This window comes from Mus pahari, chromosome 5 (assembly GCF_900095145.1).
Source record: "Mus pahari chromosome 5, PAHARI_EIJ_v1.1, whole genome shotgun sequence".
Taxonomy (NCBI): Eukaryota; Metazoa; Chordata; class Mammalia; order Rodentia; family Muridae; genus Mus; species Mus pahari.
The window spans coordinates 34,080,971-34,098,269 of NC_034594.1; the positions used below are offsets into that span (position 1 = coordinate 34,080,971).

Genomic DNA, 17,299 nt, shown 5'->3' on the forward strand with positions numbered 1-17,299 from the left:
TTCCTTCTACACATTAGCAACAAAAGCTGATTTTGAATTATCTGTATTAGAAAATAAATTATTTTCAATAAATAGTAGTACTAAAATCAAGAATTTGATTTTTATAGTGTTATATGTTAATGCAACAGTGGCTCAAATGATCTATTCTATAAGAAAAAGCATTTAAAGATCAGAAAGGTCCAACTGTAGAAACTTATGTCAGTTGTTGAAGAATGTTGGATTTCCTTAAGGACTCCACAGAAATAGGTTCCAAGAACTGATTGCCACATTCTGTAGATAAAGCTATAACAGAGTTTGGGATTGTGTCTTCTGAGACAGGTTTGTTTGGTTGTGGGCATTTTGCTGTTTTGTTTTGGTTTTGAGCCAGAATCTTACCCCATCACCCAGCCTGGCTTCTTGCAGCAATCCTCCTGCCTTTCCCCTCCTTGGTGTTGATATTACAAGCACAAGCCATAGTACTGGCTCTGAGATAGTTTTCCCTGAACCTTATTTTTTTTTTCTCTTTTAGCACAAGTGTATGATGAAGTAGAATACAACGATTGCCAGTGTGGAACCGGTTAGAGGGCGTGATTCCTGCTAAGCCACCAGCAGTTTTACCTGATAAAACTTGCCTTGGATACTCTGAACTGCCCTGCCATGTGGTAGAAGGGGCACTTAAAAAATTATATTTTGTATTATTTAAAACAAAATTTAAATTTAAATATATTTTGACCATATTCCTCCCCTAAGTCCTTCCAGACCCTCTCCCGCTCCCTACCCATACAACTTTGAGTTCTTTCTCAAAAGATAAAAACCCAATTCAACAACAAACACCCCTGAAAAACACAAAGATAACAAAAACCAACCAACCAACCAAACAAAAACACGAAATAAAATAACCTTCCCGCCCAAACCCACCAAACTTTAACCAAGGAAAAGAACACATATCCAAAAAAGCTGGGGTCCATTATGTCAGTCAGCTTCTCTGAGCATGAGGCCTGCTCTGGAATATTTGTTACACCCAGCTTGACAGCTCCACTGTTAACTTTTACCTTAGTGGCTAAGCTTTCGTTCTTTCATCCATTCATTCATTTCAAAAAGTATCATAAAGAAAAACATAAGAAGTTAAAACAAAAACTATTGGATCAAAGTTGGACAAGACAACCCAAAAGATGGAGAAGAGCCCAAGAGAAGTCACAAGAATCAGGCTCAATTGTTCACACACTCAGGAATCTCATAAAAAACACTGAACTGGAAGTTATACTACTATATAGGTAAGAGGACCTGGTGCAGACAGACCCATGCAGACCCTGTCCTTGCCGCTTCAGTCTCTGTGAGCTCATATGAGTTTGATCATGTTAATTTACATCACTTGATTTCTTGGTGTCCTTCATCTCTGCTGGCTTACACTCTTTCTACCTCTTCTTTCACGGGGCTCCCAGAGCTCTGAGGCGAGAAGTTTGATGAAAACATCCCATTTAGGGCCAAGTATCCCAAGGTAAGATTCTGCATGATATCTGGCTCTGGGTCTCTATATTTGTTTCCATCTGTTGCAAGAGGAAGCTTCTCTGATGAAGGCTGAACAATGTACCAATGGGTCCATTCCCAACCTTGCTCCACATCCTCACCAGCATGAGCTTTCATTTGTATTATTGATCTTAGCCATTCTGATGGGTGCAAAATGAAATCAAAAAGTAGGTTTGATTTGCATTTCCCTGATGGCTAAGGGTGTTGAGCATTTCTTTAAATGTCTTTCAGCCATTCAAGATTCTTCTATTGAAAATGTTTAGCTCTTTTTTAATTGGATCCACATTTTAAATTGGATTATTTGGTTTTTTAATCAAGGTTTTTTTTTTAATGTATTTTGAATACTAACCCTCTATTGAATGTGAAGTTAGTAAAAAAAAATTTTCTCTCATTCTGTAGGCTGCCACTTTGTCTAAGAGTGTCCTTAGCCTTACAGAAGCTTTCAGTTTCATGAGGTCCCATGAATTAATATTGATCTTAGTGCATGTAGTATTGGTACTCTGTTCAGAAAGTCTTTTCCTGTATCTATCTGGTCAAGGCTGTCCCCTACTTTCTCTACTACCAGGTTCAGTGTACTTGGTTTTATGTTGAGGTCTATTGAGTATTGAGTATGGATCTATTTGCATTCTTCTACATGTTACCATCCAGTTTGGCCAATACCATTTGTTGAAGGTAGTATTTTTTTTTTTTTGCCAGTGTCTATTTCTGGCTTCTTTATCAAATATTGGGTGTATAGATGTACATGGGCTTATGTCTGGTCTTCAATTTGATTTCATTATCTGTTTTTATGCCAATATAATGTTGTTTTTATTATTATAGCTTTGTAGTATAACTTGAGATTAGGAATGGCAAGACCTTCTGCAGTTCTTTTATTGTTTGGGATTGTTTTAGCTATCCTAGGTTTTTTGGTTTTGCAAATGAAGTAGAAAATTGTCCTTTCAATGTCTGTAAAGAATTGTGTTGGGGATTTTGATGGGAATTACATTGAATTTGTAAGTTGCTTTTGGTAGGACTGTGTGGTGTTTTGAAGATGCTTGGACCAGAGAGTGGCACTTTTAGGAGGTGTGGCCTTGTTGGAGTGGGTGTGGCCTTATTGGAGGAAGTGTGTCACTGTGAGGGTGGGCTTTGAGAATCTCCTCCGAGCCATGTGGGAGTAGTCTTCTCCTGTTTGTCTTCAGAACAATATGCAGAACTCTCAGCTCTTCCTGCATCATGCCTGCCTAAAAGCTGCCATTCTCCCGCCTTGTAAACCAGCCCCAGTTAAGTGTTATTATCCTTATAAGAGTTGCTTTGGTCATGGTGTCTCTTCACAGCAATGGAAACCCTAACTAAGACAGATGGCCTTTAAAAAACAAACAAACAAACAAACAAAAAACTATGTTTATGCTACCAATCCATGAATATGGAAGATCTCCCATTTTCTGGTGTCTTCTTCAGAGACTTAAGATTCTTATCATACAAGTCTTATACTTGTTTGGTTATTGTGAAAGCTATTTCCCTGATTTCTTTTTGAGTCTGTCACTTGAATATAGGAGGAAAATTGATTTCTAGAATGAATTTTTGTATCTATCCAATTTGCTGAAGATGTTTATCAGCTGTAGGAGTTTCCTGGTGGAATTTTTAGGGTCAATTATGTATACTATCATATCATCTGAATAAAGATACTTTTTTTTTTGGTCTACTGATCTCTAATATTAACAATTATAAACAGAGCAGTGCAACTAGCATTTGGAACAATCCTTCTAGTGTTACAGTGACAGGCACAGCAGTTCACTTCTCTTTACACCATTGGCTCTCTTTGCGTACCTGGGCCTCCTTCTCTGCAGTAAAGTCATTTTTGATATTGAAGGTTTTACGAATCTCCTCAGGAGTTTTCCCCTTAATCATATTGGCCACAGTCTTGCATGTGACATCAAGCAAACTTTTGATGTCTAAGTAGTTTGCAAACAGAATAAGTTCAAAAAGTGTTCCTTGGTAAACTTTCAGGAATTCTTGGTCCCAAACAGGAATATCATCTGTCTGCTTTTCTTTGTTTTCATCATCCTCAGGAGGAGGAGGGTCACCTTTGTGGTGGGTGCACCACTGAATGAGCTTTTTTAGAATTGTTGCATTAACATTTGGTAAAGGAACAGGATCATCATCTCCTTCATCATCCATTCCCAAATCTTCCGGCATGGTCTTGATAGTCACAGATTGTTTGGCAATTTCTACATAAGCTTCAAATACCTCTCCAACAGAACTCTTTATCGTAGGCATGGTGCTTGTTCTCAAGACTGCAGGCCCGAGGCTGAGGGACAGAGTTCCCAACCACACAGAAATATTGAGAACAAGGCTACTCCCTGAATAAAGAAACTTTAACTTCTTCTTCCTTTCCAATGTGTATCCCTTGGTTTCCCTTCAGTTGCCTTATTGCTCTAGCTACGATTTCAAGTACTATATTGGATAGATAGAGAGAGAGTAGACAGCCTTGTCTTGTTCCTGATTTTAGTGGGATTCCTTTGAGTTTCTCTCTGTTTAAGTTGATGTTGGCTTTGGCTTGCTGTCAACTGCCTTTGCTATGCTGAGGTATGTTCCTTGTATCCCTAATTTTTCCAAGACTTTTATCACAAAGTAGTGTTGGGTTTTGTCAAAGGAGATGACCATATTTTTTTTCTTTTCGTTTCATTATACAGTGGATTGCATTTGTATGTTGATCAATGCCTGCATCTCTGGGATGAAGCCTAGTTGATCATGGTAGATGATCTTTTTGACGTGTTCTTCAATTCAATCTGCAAGTATTTTACTGAGTATTTTTGCATCTATGTTCATAATGGAGAAATTGATCTGTAATTCTCTTTCTTTGTTGGATCTTTGGGTAGTTTGGGTATGCAGGTAACTGTGGCCTCATAAAATGAATTGGGCAATGTTCCTTCTGTTTCTCTTTTGTGGAATAATTTGAGGAATAATGGCATTAACTCTTCTTTTAAATTCTGGTAGAATTCTGTGTTAAAACCATCTGACCCTAGACTTTTTTGGGGGAGATGTGGGGGGAGACTTTTAATGACTGCTTCTATTTCACTAAGGGTTATAGGTCTGTTTAAATGCTTACCTGATCTTGATTTTTGTTTAGATTTTTCAGTTTGGTGCAGTAGACATTTTTAAACTATGTCTTATGATCTTCTGGATTTCCTTGGTATCTATTGTTATGTCCCCCTTTTCTGATTTTGTCTATTTGGGTTTCATGTCTCTGACTTTTCGTTAATTTGGATAAGGATTTGTCAACCTTATTGATTTTCTCAAAAAATCCAATTATTTGTTTAATTGATTCTTTGTTTCTATTTTATTGATTTCAGCCCTGAGTTTGATTATTTCTTGTTGTCTATTCCTTCTTGGGTGTGATTTCTTCTTTTTGTTCTAGAACTTTCAGGTGTTCTATTAAGTATCTATGAGGTCTCTCCAGTTTATTTATGTAGGCACTTAGTGCTATGATCTTGCCTCTTAGAACCACTTTTATTATGTCCCATAAGTTTGCCTATGTTGTATATTTTTCATTGTATATTTTCTTTTCTTTTTTTTTAAAGATTTATTTATTTATTATATGTAAGTACTCTGTAGCTGTCTTCAGACACACCAGAAGAGGGCGTCAGATCTTGTTACAGATGGTTATGAGCCACCATGTGGTTGCTGGGATTTGAACTCCGGATCTTCGGAAGAGCAGTCAGGTGCTCTTAACCGCTGAGCCATCTCACCAGCCCCATTGTATATTTTCAATGTAAATTTTATATACATTGAATTTGAATTCTAAAAAGTCTTTACTTTCTTTATTTCTGTCTTGAGCCATTTTTCACTCAGTAGTGAGTTAAGTTTGCATGAGGTATTGTTGACAGCTTTAATCTGTGTTGGTCTGATAGGATGCAGGGAGTCATTTCAATTTCCATGTATCTGTTGAGACTTGTTTTGTTTCTGTTTATGTGCTCAGTTTTGAAGAAAGTTCCATGAGGTCCTGAGAAGTTATATTTCTTTGTGTTTGGGTGAAATATTGTGTACATACCTGTTAAGTCCATTTGGTTTATAATGGCAGTTAGCTCTCGTGTTTCTCTGTTTAGTTTTTGTCTAGATAACCAGCCCATTGGTGAGAGTGGGATATTGAAGCCTCTCGCTATCAGTATGTGAGGTCAATGTGTGACTTAAATTGTAGTAGTGCTTCTTTTACAAACATGGCTACCCTTGTGTTTGGGGCACAGACGTTAAGGTTGAAATATTTTCTTGGTGGACTTTTCCTTTGAGTGTCCTTCCCCATCTCTTCTGAATAGTTTGGTTTGAAGTCTCTTTTGTCATATATTAAAGTCACTATACCAGTTAGCTTCTGAGGTCTGTTTGCTCGGAGTATGTTTTTCCAACCCTTTTACCTTGAGGTGATGTCTGTCTCTGATGCTGCACGTTTCTTGGATTCAGCAGAAAGACTGATCCTGTTTTTACATTGACTGTTAGTCTGTGTCTTTTTTTTTTTTTTAATTGAGTAATTGAGACTGTTGATGTAGAGATATAATGACCAATGACTGTTGATTCCTGTTATTTTGTTGTTGTTATTGTCTGCGTGTTTGTGTGTCTTCTTTTAACTTTGCTTGTGTGAGATTATTTATTATCTGTGTTTGACTGAACGTTGTTAACCTCCTTAGGTTGAAGTTTTTCTTCTAGCATCTTCTATATGACTGGATTTGTAGATATTGTTTTAATTTGGCTTTATTGTGGAATATCTTGTTTTCTCCATCTACAGTGATTAAAAAGTTTTGCTTGGTATAGTAGTCTGTGATGGCATCATTATTCTCTTAGAGTCTATAGCACATCTGTCCAGGCCCTTGTGGCTTTTAGAGTCTCCATTGAGAAGACAGCTGTAATTCTAATAGGCCCACCTTTGTATGTTACTTGGTCTTTTTTTCATGGCTACTTTAATATTCTATGTTCTATATTTTTAGTGTTTTGATTAATATGTGCCTAGGGCACTTTCTTTTCTGGTCCAGGCTATTTGGTGTTCGGTGTCCTTCTTGCACTTTGATAGGTCTTCTTTGTATTTGGGACATTTTCTCTTATGGTTTTGTTGAAAATGTTTTCTGTGACTTTGATCTAGATTTCTTCTCTTTTCTCTATTCCTAGTCTTTTTATAGTGTCCTATATTTTCTGGATGATTTATGCCTGGAGTCTTTTAGATTTAGCATTTCTTTGTCTGAAGTATCTATTTCTTCTATCTATCATGTCTTCAGTGCCTGAGCATTCTCTCCTCCATTTCGTGTATTCTTAGTGACGCTTGTCTCAGTGACTCCTGTTTGAGTTCCTAAATCTTTCATTTCCAATTTTCCTTCAGTTTGGGTTTTCTTTATTGATTCTACATCCACTTTCAGGTCTTCAAATATTTTATTCATTTCCTTCTTCTGTGTTTTTATAGATTTCTTTAAAGGATTTATTTGTTTCCTCTTTAAGGATCTCTTACCATCTTCATAGAAGCTGTTTTAAGGTATCTTATTTGTGCTTCAGCTGTGTGGGAACATCAGGGCCTGATGTAGGTGGGTTGCTGGGCTCTAGCGGAGACATATTATTCTGGCTGTAATTGTGATTTTACATTGGTGTCTATGCATCTGGGATTTGGAAGATTGTAAGTCTAGATGCTGATATCCGATCTTATCTTTGCTGGGTAGGTGTTTTGCTCCATAGTTTCTGTTTCCTCTTTGGTTCTTAAAATAGTGTTGTGGTTGTCTGTTGCCTATAGGAAAATCTTCTAGGGTTCTGATATGTGTGGGCACTGAGGGTTCCAGCCAAAATGTGTTTCAGGGTTTTAGAAACAGAGACTTAGGAAAGTGTAAGGGCTGGGGATGTTAGAGGGACTTCACAAGAGGGAGGAAAGCAGGGTGTTCTACCAGGATCTGCTTAGTTACTCGCCTGGGGACTAACGGGGGAGAGTAATGGAGGAAGAGATGAAGATCTGCAGTTAGCTTTTTGCTTCCCTTGTTAGAGTGGCCTGTGGGTTCCCGGGGAGTATCTGCTGAAACTGGGGGCTGGGAAAGAGCAATGATTGGGGGGAAGGATCTGTGTGATCACTGTATACTGTCCACTGGAGATGAGTGGGGGGTAGTGGGGAAAGGGGACTGCTGCAAGTGTTCTGCTGCACAGGTGGGGATGAGACTAGGGGATTGGATTTGGAGAGATGAAGATCTATAGTTAGCCTGCCTGTTTCCCTGGTGGGAGTAGTACCTAATATTTTCAGCAGCTGCCTCTGACCCAGCAAAAGACACAATGTGAGGGCTTTCCCCTAAATGCCTCACTTGCCTGGCAGTCTGGACATGGACATCATCTGGACCCTCTGGCTTCGTTTGACTCCTAAGCCTTTGCCTATCTGGCTCTTGGCAGCCCTGTAGTAGTTATCTTCTTGGCTATCATCACTATTTCATCCGTTTGATCACTAAGAGATGGGAGCCCCTCTGCTTCTACTCAACCTGTGGACCGTCTTCTTGTCTGCTTGCATGGCCTCAAGGGCTCCTAGTGCTTGGCAATGTACCAGCATGTAGAAATGCTTGTTGACGTTGATTTTGGAACCTGGGTCATGCTTCTGGAAGGGATCAGACACAACATGTCTATATGTTAGGGGGAGGAGCTTTATGTCAATAAAGAAGGTAGAAGCTAATCGCTGGACAAAGATAAGGAGGCTGAATTTCTGGGTCCCAGGAGGAAGAGGAAACAAGATAGAGATGGGGCTTTTTGGGTCAGGCTTGGGAGAGAAGAAGACTGACATCATGTAGGCCTGGGAGCTATTAGAACGTGGTGGAGGCTGCCACTGGAAGAATTCTGATATTAAGATAACTGATGAGTTTAGGACAGCAGGTAGACACTGTGTTATCTGGCTGGTTTTAAAATATCAAGGCTGTCTGGTGTTTTCTATCCACAGCGACTCAGGTGAGCAGGAGAAATCAGGCTGCTGGGACGATTGGTCGGTGGAACAGGAGCAGTAGCTCCACGAGTTCTCAGGAGGGAAGGTTGTTGGGCAGCTTAACAGTGCCAGCCAGAGGAACGGGCAGGCGGGATGGAAGTGGAGCCAGCGGCAGCCTGATTTGAGAGCTAAGTTGTGAGGGGCTGCGGTGCTGGACAAGGAGACCAGGCTAGGAGCTAGCTTGCACTCTAAAATTACACACAACATATATGTATGCCACTCACACATTAACTTGTCAAGTCATCATGAACTACATTGGATATTTGTACTAGTCATCTCTGTGCTATGATAATGAACTACCCCATAGGCAATTAATTAACTTATTAAAAGGATATTTTGGCTCATGCTTTTGGAGTTATAGTCCAAGATTAGTCAACACCATTCCTTTGGGTTTCTGGTTAGGGTAGCACATTATAGCAGAAGGATGTGGCTAAAGAATCTGCTAGAATCATGAGCTGGGAAACAGAAAGATGACTGGCTAGAGTTCCACAATCAATGGAGGTCCTGTTCTTCGTGGCCCAAGGTCTTCCCATAAACATGGTCTTTCAGGTTCACAGAACCTTCCAACAGTGCTGTCCTGGGAACAAAGCTTCTACTATAAAGGCCCTTTGAGTCCATAATCCATATTTAAACTATGGTCGTACTGGCAAAATAAGCATTGAGGGGAGAAGGAACCAAGAAGCACGTGTATTCTAGGCAAAGCTTGACTTTTTACAACTTAGTCTCATGTGGAAAACAATATAATTTCCAAATGGTAATTTAAATTATGTTCCAGTATTTGTGCTTTCCAAACTATGTTAAGAGAATCTCAATTTAACTCACTGTGTTCAGAGACTCTGGTCTCCCACAGGCCCCCCTGTGCTAATCTTCTCAAGCTCTCCCTGACCTTGCTGGCCACACTCTGTCTCCTCCTTTGTCAATGTGTTTCGCTCTCTTCACTGGGCACTTATCTTTTTCTTCACCCTTTCTGTTCTGGCTTGAAACCATTCTTTATTATTTCATCCTAGAAAAGATTCAGAAGTAGACAAGTTGAAACTGCCCTTCAGTATGATGGGGGGGTTATGTAAATATATGTAAATACCGTCAATTTTGTCACTCAGAATCATGTAATCACAAAGACAGACTCAAACCTGCTAGTGGGGGATGTGAGGCACACTCTGAACATGTAAGTGAAGATACACTCACTTTTCTCTTACACTTCTGAGTAATAGTTCAAGATGAGGTGACTTGAACAGGCTACATTTGAAAAACTGAGCTCAACCATCATGTTAGGGGCAGAATCCCAAAACGATGGACACTTCGAAAGGCATGAATACATCAACAATGAGGGCTTCAGTTCTTCCATGATGTCATTGTGCAGGTGGATGGATGACTGACACAGGTGATACAAAATAAAGATGGAGGATTGGTAGACGCTTCATCAAATCGAAGCACTTGAATTTTTTAAAAAAAACACTGCGGCAACAATTTGGAAAAAGGATCAAAACAAGCAAGCTGGCAGGCAAAAGGATGCACTTACAGTGATATAGAAAGCCTATGATGAAGGCTGGAAGAGAAGTAGATAAGGGAGTTAGGTAATGAATTCAAAGGGTACCTAGGATGGACAGCTGAGACTGGTCTTAAAGCTGATTGGATACAGTTAACAAAGACATTGAGCAATGAAGGCAATCTTCTTTACAGGTTAGAGACACAGAGTACATTTGGTAATAGCAAATATGATAGAGACAACAGGCCATTCATAAAACTGGGGAAATGTATTTTGCACAATGACAGAATGATGAAGATAACCATGTGTGCAGAGCATTGGTTCACATCTGGCAATTCTCTAACCCAATCCCAGAGTGATGAGCCCACTTCATTTTAAAAGTCTCCACTCATGGGAACTTTAGAGTCCGTTTGTATTTAGTACATATTGTTCAGACAAGTTCCTATCTCCTAAATTTGTAATTTCAGAATAAATTCTGTTTGCTACCTTAGAGGAAGAAGGGCACCTCTCCTTCGTCTGTCTTCTTATGGCAGAAAGCTGATGATGTTGTTAGCCTTTAACATGGTGGCTCCTGGGCATCTTCATGTGCTTACACTGCAGCATTAGGGCTGTGGGTTGGGAATAGTTATCCTGCTGACTGTGGGATCTAGAAAAATCCCAAAAAGAACAGGGTATGAGAAACTACTGCTCCATCTGTCTTTGACATTTGAAAGAGACCTTAAGATATTTAAGTTCACTTGTTTCTCATAAAAGGAAATGTTCTTCAATGCTTAGTATCCCTGTGGCTTCCACTGGAGCATCTCCAAGTGTTCTTCATTTGTCTTTGACCACAGAGCACAGACTAGTTTCCCAGCAGGAAGAATAACTGATTCACCTCCCAGTTCCCAGTTATGCATTCCAATCTCTTTTCTTTAAAAAAAAAAAAAAGATTATTGGAAAAACAATTAAGACCAAAATTTCATAGAAAAATTTCCCACAATGCTGTCACTTGATTAAACCAACATTTTAGTTACTCTGTTACATTTTTGTCTTTGTCCTTAGGCATAGTCATTTTTTTAAACTTATTTTGTGATAGAAAACAAATTCATGTTTTACATTTTATATTCTCACTTAGCATTATGTCATTTTCCCACTTAATTACCACTTTGCCATACACCTTCCTCCTTAAATACTATGAATTCCATCATATCTCTCTATGATCATCTGACAAATATCTATGAATATATAGGAGGATTTTAATTTATTGTTCCTTTAAAATTTATTATTTATTTAATTTTTAAACATTATCTTTAATCTTTTTTTTTTTTTTTCGGTCCAGGTGTTATCCCCCTCACCATCTGTCCTCCAACAGTTCCTCATACCATTCCTCCACCCAACCCCTATCTCCAAGAGGATGTCCCCCCAACCCTACCCCACCAGACCTCCCCACTCCCTGGGGCCTCAAGTCTCTTGAGAGTTAGGTGCATCTTCTCTCACTGAGGCCAGATCAGGCAGTCCTCTGCTGTGTACGTGTTGGGAGCCTCCTATCAGGTAATGTCTGCTGCCTAGTTGGTGGCTCAGTGTCTGAGAGATCTTTCAGGGGTCTAGGTTAGTTAAGACTGCTGGTCTTCCTATGGGGTCACCTTCTTCCTCAGCTTCTTCCAGCTTTTCCCTAATTCAACCACAGTGGTCTCCAGCTTCTGTCCATTGGTTGAGTGTAAGTATCTACTCTGACTCATTCAGCTGTTTATTGGGCTTCTTGGAGGGCAGACATGCTAGGCTCCTGTCATAAACATACCGTAGCATCAGTAATAGTGTTAGGCTTTGGAGCCTCCCCTTGAGCTGGATCCTGATATTTTTTATTTTTTTGAGTTTTAGGTTTTTTGAAGTTTTAAAAATTGTTATTATTAAATAACATCAGACATGAATGTAGTTGTTTTGGTCATTTTCACCTGCACTGCTCTCTCTCTCTCTCTCTCTCTCTCTCTCTCTCTCTCTCTCTCTCTCTCTCTCATGCCCCTCCTATGTTCAGTGAACCATTTCTTCTTCCTACTAAGCCTTCTTCCTATTTTCATGGTATTCTTGTTTGTCTTTTTTGTGATCCACTGAGTTTAATTATGCTTGCTTTCATGAAAGAGATATTTATTAAAACATGGGAAACTTAACAGTGATTATACCATAGAAAATTATTCCCCCCTCTTCAATTGCAGATTGTTTTTTTTTAATATTTTTAAGTTTGTAACCACAATGCTTAACTGAAATTTGTTTTCTATAGACATCCTTCATACTTACCCACATTTAAATTAACAGTTGTATGTTTTTCATAGTGGGAATATACTAGAATTACAATACATTTTTCTTTAACTTTTACTGCTACAAAAAAGTTACACACATTTTGGCGTGTACATCTCATTTCTTGAGGGATTAATAGTGAATCTGTATATTGCAGAAGAATGTACAGCTTAGCTGTAGTAACACACATAGCCCCATTGCAGAAAACAATTGCCTTGGACCCTCTATTCATAATATTTCCCATAGGACAACTAGACTATGGGCCAAAGAGGAGGTGCTCAGTTACCTCAAGACCCTTTGAATAACTTTGACATCCAAGTAGCTAGAGTTCCCTGTGCCACAGTTCTCCATACCCAAATCCTGCCAGGAAAGAGCTGGTCTCCCAGGAGTGCTGACATGCCTGTGAGCACAGGTAAGGCCACCACTTCTGCTCAAATTTCTGGCCCAAGAGGGACCCACCCAGAGCCCTCAGGACATAGGAACTGAAGAGTGGCCTGGGACAGGATCCTTCCAGTTTCCAACTGGGCCTGGAGCTGACCCTGTGAAACAGCTTTCCATACCCAAATCCTGCTGGGAAAGAACTGGTCTCCCAGGAGTGCTGACACACAAGTTTACTGGAGGGACAAGCCAGAGTTAGAGACAGCAAGACAAGCTAACACCAGAGATAACCAGATGGCAAGAGGCAATAGCAAGAACATAAGCAACAGAAACCAAGGCTAATTGGCATCATGAGAACAAAGTTCTCTCACCACAGCAAGCCCTGGATAGCAACACACCAGAAAAGCAAGACTCTGAAGTAAAATCACATCTCATGATGATTATAGAGAATGTTCAGAGGACATAAATAACTCCCTTAAAGAAATACAGGAAAACACAGGTAAACAGCTAGAAGTCCTTAAAGAGGAAACACAAAAATCCCTTAAAGAATTACAGAAAACACAACCAAACAGGTGAAAGAATTTAACAAAACCATTCAGGACCTAAAAATGGTAATAGAAACAATAAAGAAATCACAAAGAGAGACAACCCTGGAGATAGAAAACCTAGGAAAGAGAACAGGAGTCATAGATGCAAGAATCACCTACACAATACAAAAGATAGAAGAGAGGATCTCAGGTGTAGAAGATACCATAGAAACAACATTGACACAACAGTCAAAGAAAATGCAAAATGCAAAAAGGTCCTAACCCAAAACATCCAGGAAATCCAGGACGCAATGTGAAGACCAAACCTAAGGATAATAGGTATAGAAGAGAATGAAGATTCCCAACTTAAAGGTCCAGTAATATCTTCAACAAAATCATAGAAGAAAACTTCCCCAACCTAAAGAAAGAAATGTTCATAAACATACAAGAAGCCTACCGAACTCCAAATACTGCTTGTGGACGTTGTACATCGTGGTGCGCACTAGGCTCCGCACCACGATGTACAACGTCCACAAGCAGTACAGGAAACTCACCTCAGTGTCAAACACTACCGCAGAGTAAAGGTCTGGAAAACAATTTTCCAAGCAAAGGGTTCCCGACAAACAAGCTGGAGTAGCCATTCTAATATCTAATAAAATCAACTTTCAACCAAAAGTTATCATGAAGGATAAGTAAAGACACTTCATACTCATCAAAAGAAAAATCTAGCAAGAACTCTCAATTCTGAACATCTATGCTCCAAATGCAAGACCACCCACATTCATAAAATAAACTTTACTAAAGCTCAAAGCACACATCATACACCACACAATAACAGTGGGAGACTTCAACACACCATCTCAACAATGGACAGATCATGGAAACAGAAACTACACAGAGACGCAGTGAAACTAACAGAAGTTATGGACCAAATGGATTTAACAGATATCTATAGAACATTTCATTCTAAAACAAAAGAATATACCTTCTTCTCAGCACCTCACTGTACATTCTCCAAAACTGATTATATAATTGGTCACAAAACACTGCTTGTGGACGTTGTACATCGTGGTGCGGAGCCTAGTGCGCACCACGATGTACAACGTCCACAAGCAGGATTCTCCCTGCAGCCCAGGCTCATCCTGGTCAGGCCAGCCTGTGCTACTACTGTAAACATCCCAGAGGGATATCCCAGTGGTGCTTGGGAGTAGAGCATGGTTGGGGGCAGAAAGGAACCTGCATGCAAGATACTCAGTGAAAGCTAATGTTCATTAAGGAGAATATGCAGTTTTTCATGGGTTACAACTTGAAGACAGAAGCTATATTCCTATGCAATCTAGAAACTTCTAAACTTACTATAAAACCAGTATTATCTTATACCAGAGATAGAAACAGACTTCATAAGAGAAATACAAGCTAATATTTCTTGTGAATACAGCTACAACCCCCCCCAAGGAAATTGAAGCTTATCTCCACACAAATACCTGCCATTATTCACAACACAAAACCAGAAGCAACTCAAATGTCTACCAACTGAAGAATGGGAAGAACACAATGTTAGGTGTGTCTATACAATTGAATATTGTTTGGCCTTAAAAGGAAATCAAGTACTGACATGTGCTAAAACACGAAAGAACCAACCACATAAAGTTACACACTCTATTATTTCAGTTATATGAATACCCGTAGAGGTAAACTCATAGAGACAGAATGTAACTAGTAGGTACCAGAGAATAAAAAGAGAAAAGCCAGAGAAAAACTGGAAATAGGCATAGGGTTTATTATTTTTATTCACTTTATATCCTGGTCACGCCCCCTCCAGGTCCTACCCTCACAACCCGCTGCCTTGTCTCCACAGAGAAGGGGAGGGCCCTGCAGATACCAACCCACTCTGGCACTTGCCACAGCAGGACTAAGCACCTCCTCTCCCACTGAGGCCAGGCAAGGCAGCCCAGCTAGGGGAAAGGTATCCTCAGGCAGGCAGCAGAGTCAGAGACAGCCTCTGGCTCCAACTGTTGGGGGACCCGCATGAAGGCCAGACTGCTTATCTGCTACTATGTGTAGGGGGCCTATGTAGAATGCTCTTTGGTTGGTGGTTCAGTCTCTGTGAACCCCCATGGGCCCAGGATACTTGATTCTGTAGGTCTTGTGGTGTCCTTGCCCACCCCCCACATCCCCCAATTCTTTCCTCCACTCCTCCACAATACTCCCTGAGCTCTGCCTAATGTTTGGCTGTGGGTCTTTGCATCTGTTTCTACCCGCTGCTGGATGAAGGCTCTCAGAAGACAGTTATGCTAGGCTTCTGTCTGCAAGCATAACAGAGTATAATTAATAGTGTCAGGGATTGGCTCTTTCCTACGGGATAAGTCTCAAGTTGGGCAAACTATTGATTAGCCATTTCCTCAATCTCCGGTCCATCTTTATTCCTGCACATCTTGTAGGTAGGACAAGTTTTAGGTTGAAGATTTTGAGGGTGGGTTGGTGTTCCCTTCCCTCCACTGGAAGTCTTGCCTGGCTATAGGAGGTGGCCACTTCAGGCTTCACATTCCCCTCTGCTAGGAGTCTCCTCTAGGGTCACCTCCATAATTCCCAGGAGCCTCCCCCATCCCAGGTCTTAGATTGTCCCAGAAGTGCTTCCCCCGCACTGATTTTCTTTTTCTTTTTCTTTCCTTTCTTTTGGATTTTATTATTATTACTATTATTTTCTTTATTTACATTTCAAATGCTATCCCAAAAGTTCCCTCTACCCCTCCCCCTCCATCCCCACTCCCCTACCCACCCACTCCCACTACTTGGCCCTGGCCTTCCCCTGTGCTGGGTCATATAAAGTTTGCAAGGCCAAGGGGCCTCTCTTCCCAATGATGGCCGATTAGGCCATCTTCTGCTACATATGCAGCTAGAGACACAAGCTCAGGGGGTACTGGTTAGTTCATATCGTTCTTCCACTTACAGTGTTGCACCCCCTTCAGGTCCTTGGGTACTTTCTCTAACTCCTCCATTGGGGGCCCTGTGTTCCATCCAATAGCTGACTGTGAGCATCCACTTCTGTGTTTGCCAGGCACTGGCATAGCCTCACAAGAGGCCGCTATATCAGGGTCCCTTCAGCAGAATCTTGCTGGCATGTGCATTAGTATCTGGGTTTGGTGGCTGATGATCCCCTCACTGATTTTCATTCTCTCTCCCAGCCCTCTTCCACACCTGATCCTCAGCCCTACTCCCCTCCCTCCCTCCATCTACCTCAAATGTCTATTTTATTTCCCCTTCTTAGGGAGATTCAAGCATTTTCCATAGGGCTTATTTTTAAGATAACAGAACCTTTCTGAAACTAGTGGTAGTGATTATGTAACTTTTAAAAATTACTAAAGACCAATGAATTGTATATTCTAAAGGGTTTTGTAGCATGTCAATCATATCTCAAAAAAGCTGGTTTTATTTAAAAAATAGATGTGTGTGTGTGTGTGTGTGTGTGTGTGTGTGTGTGTGTATCCATATGCTTGGCACACGTGTGAAGATCAGAGGAATGCTTTTTGGAATTGGTTGTCTTCTACCACATGTGTTTCAGGGACAGAAGTCAGGTCATCAGGCTTGGTGGCCAAGTGCCTTTCTGCACGGAGCCATCTTTGCTAGCCCTAATGCTGGTGTTCTTTTTTAGATACTAGTTTGGGCTTACAGGTCATAGTTTCCAAACTCACTATTGTAGCCCATTTGTGTGTGAGCTTTCCATTACTGCAACAATTGAGATGATCAACTTACAAAGAAAAGCTGTTTGTTTGTTTGTTTGTTTGTTTTCATGTAATGAACAGAATGTTCTATTCAGTTACTGCATCCTTTACTATCCCACCTACAGTGACCAGGTTTTTGGGTAGCTTCATGCAGAGAGGCATGGCTTGCTTATCAACCTAACAGTTACAGCATCATATATGATTATGGTCCTGAGTTTTCCTTGACATTGAGACAAGCGCCTTCTCTCCAATGCATTTCTCATTCTTCTCATGTCTGTGTGTGTCACTCTCTTTTTCTATGCTGCTGCCTTTTTCTGACTCGTTTGCATAAAATGAAGGGGACTGCATTTTGTTCATATAGTATGTTAGAATTCATCTCATATCTACTAGGAGACTTTCCCCCCTTATTCAAGTGACTTAGAAGAGTTAACAGCTTTCCTCCAACGTCAGT

At 40.3% G+C, this 17,299-nt stretch overlaps 1 pseudogene across 1 annotated transcript; it reads right to left on the reverse strand.

The window, feature by feature from the left end:
- Nucleotides 1–3,188: 3,188 nt before the first annotated feature.
- Nucleotides 3,189–3,800, reverse strand: LOC110322432 (annotated as a pseudogene). Its single transcript, XR_002380567.1, has one exon. The product of XR_002380567.1 is annotated as an S-phase kinase-associated protein 1 pseudogene (transcript).
- Nucleotides 3,801–17,299: the final 13,499 nt, after the last annotated feature.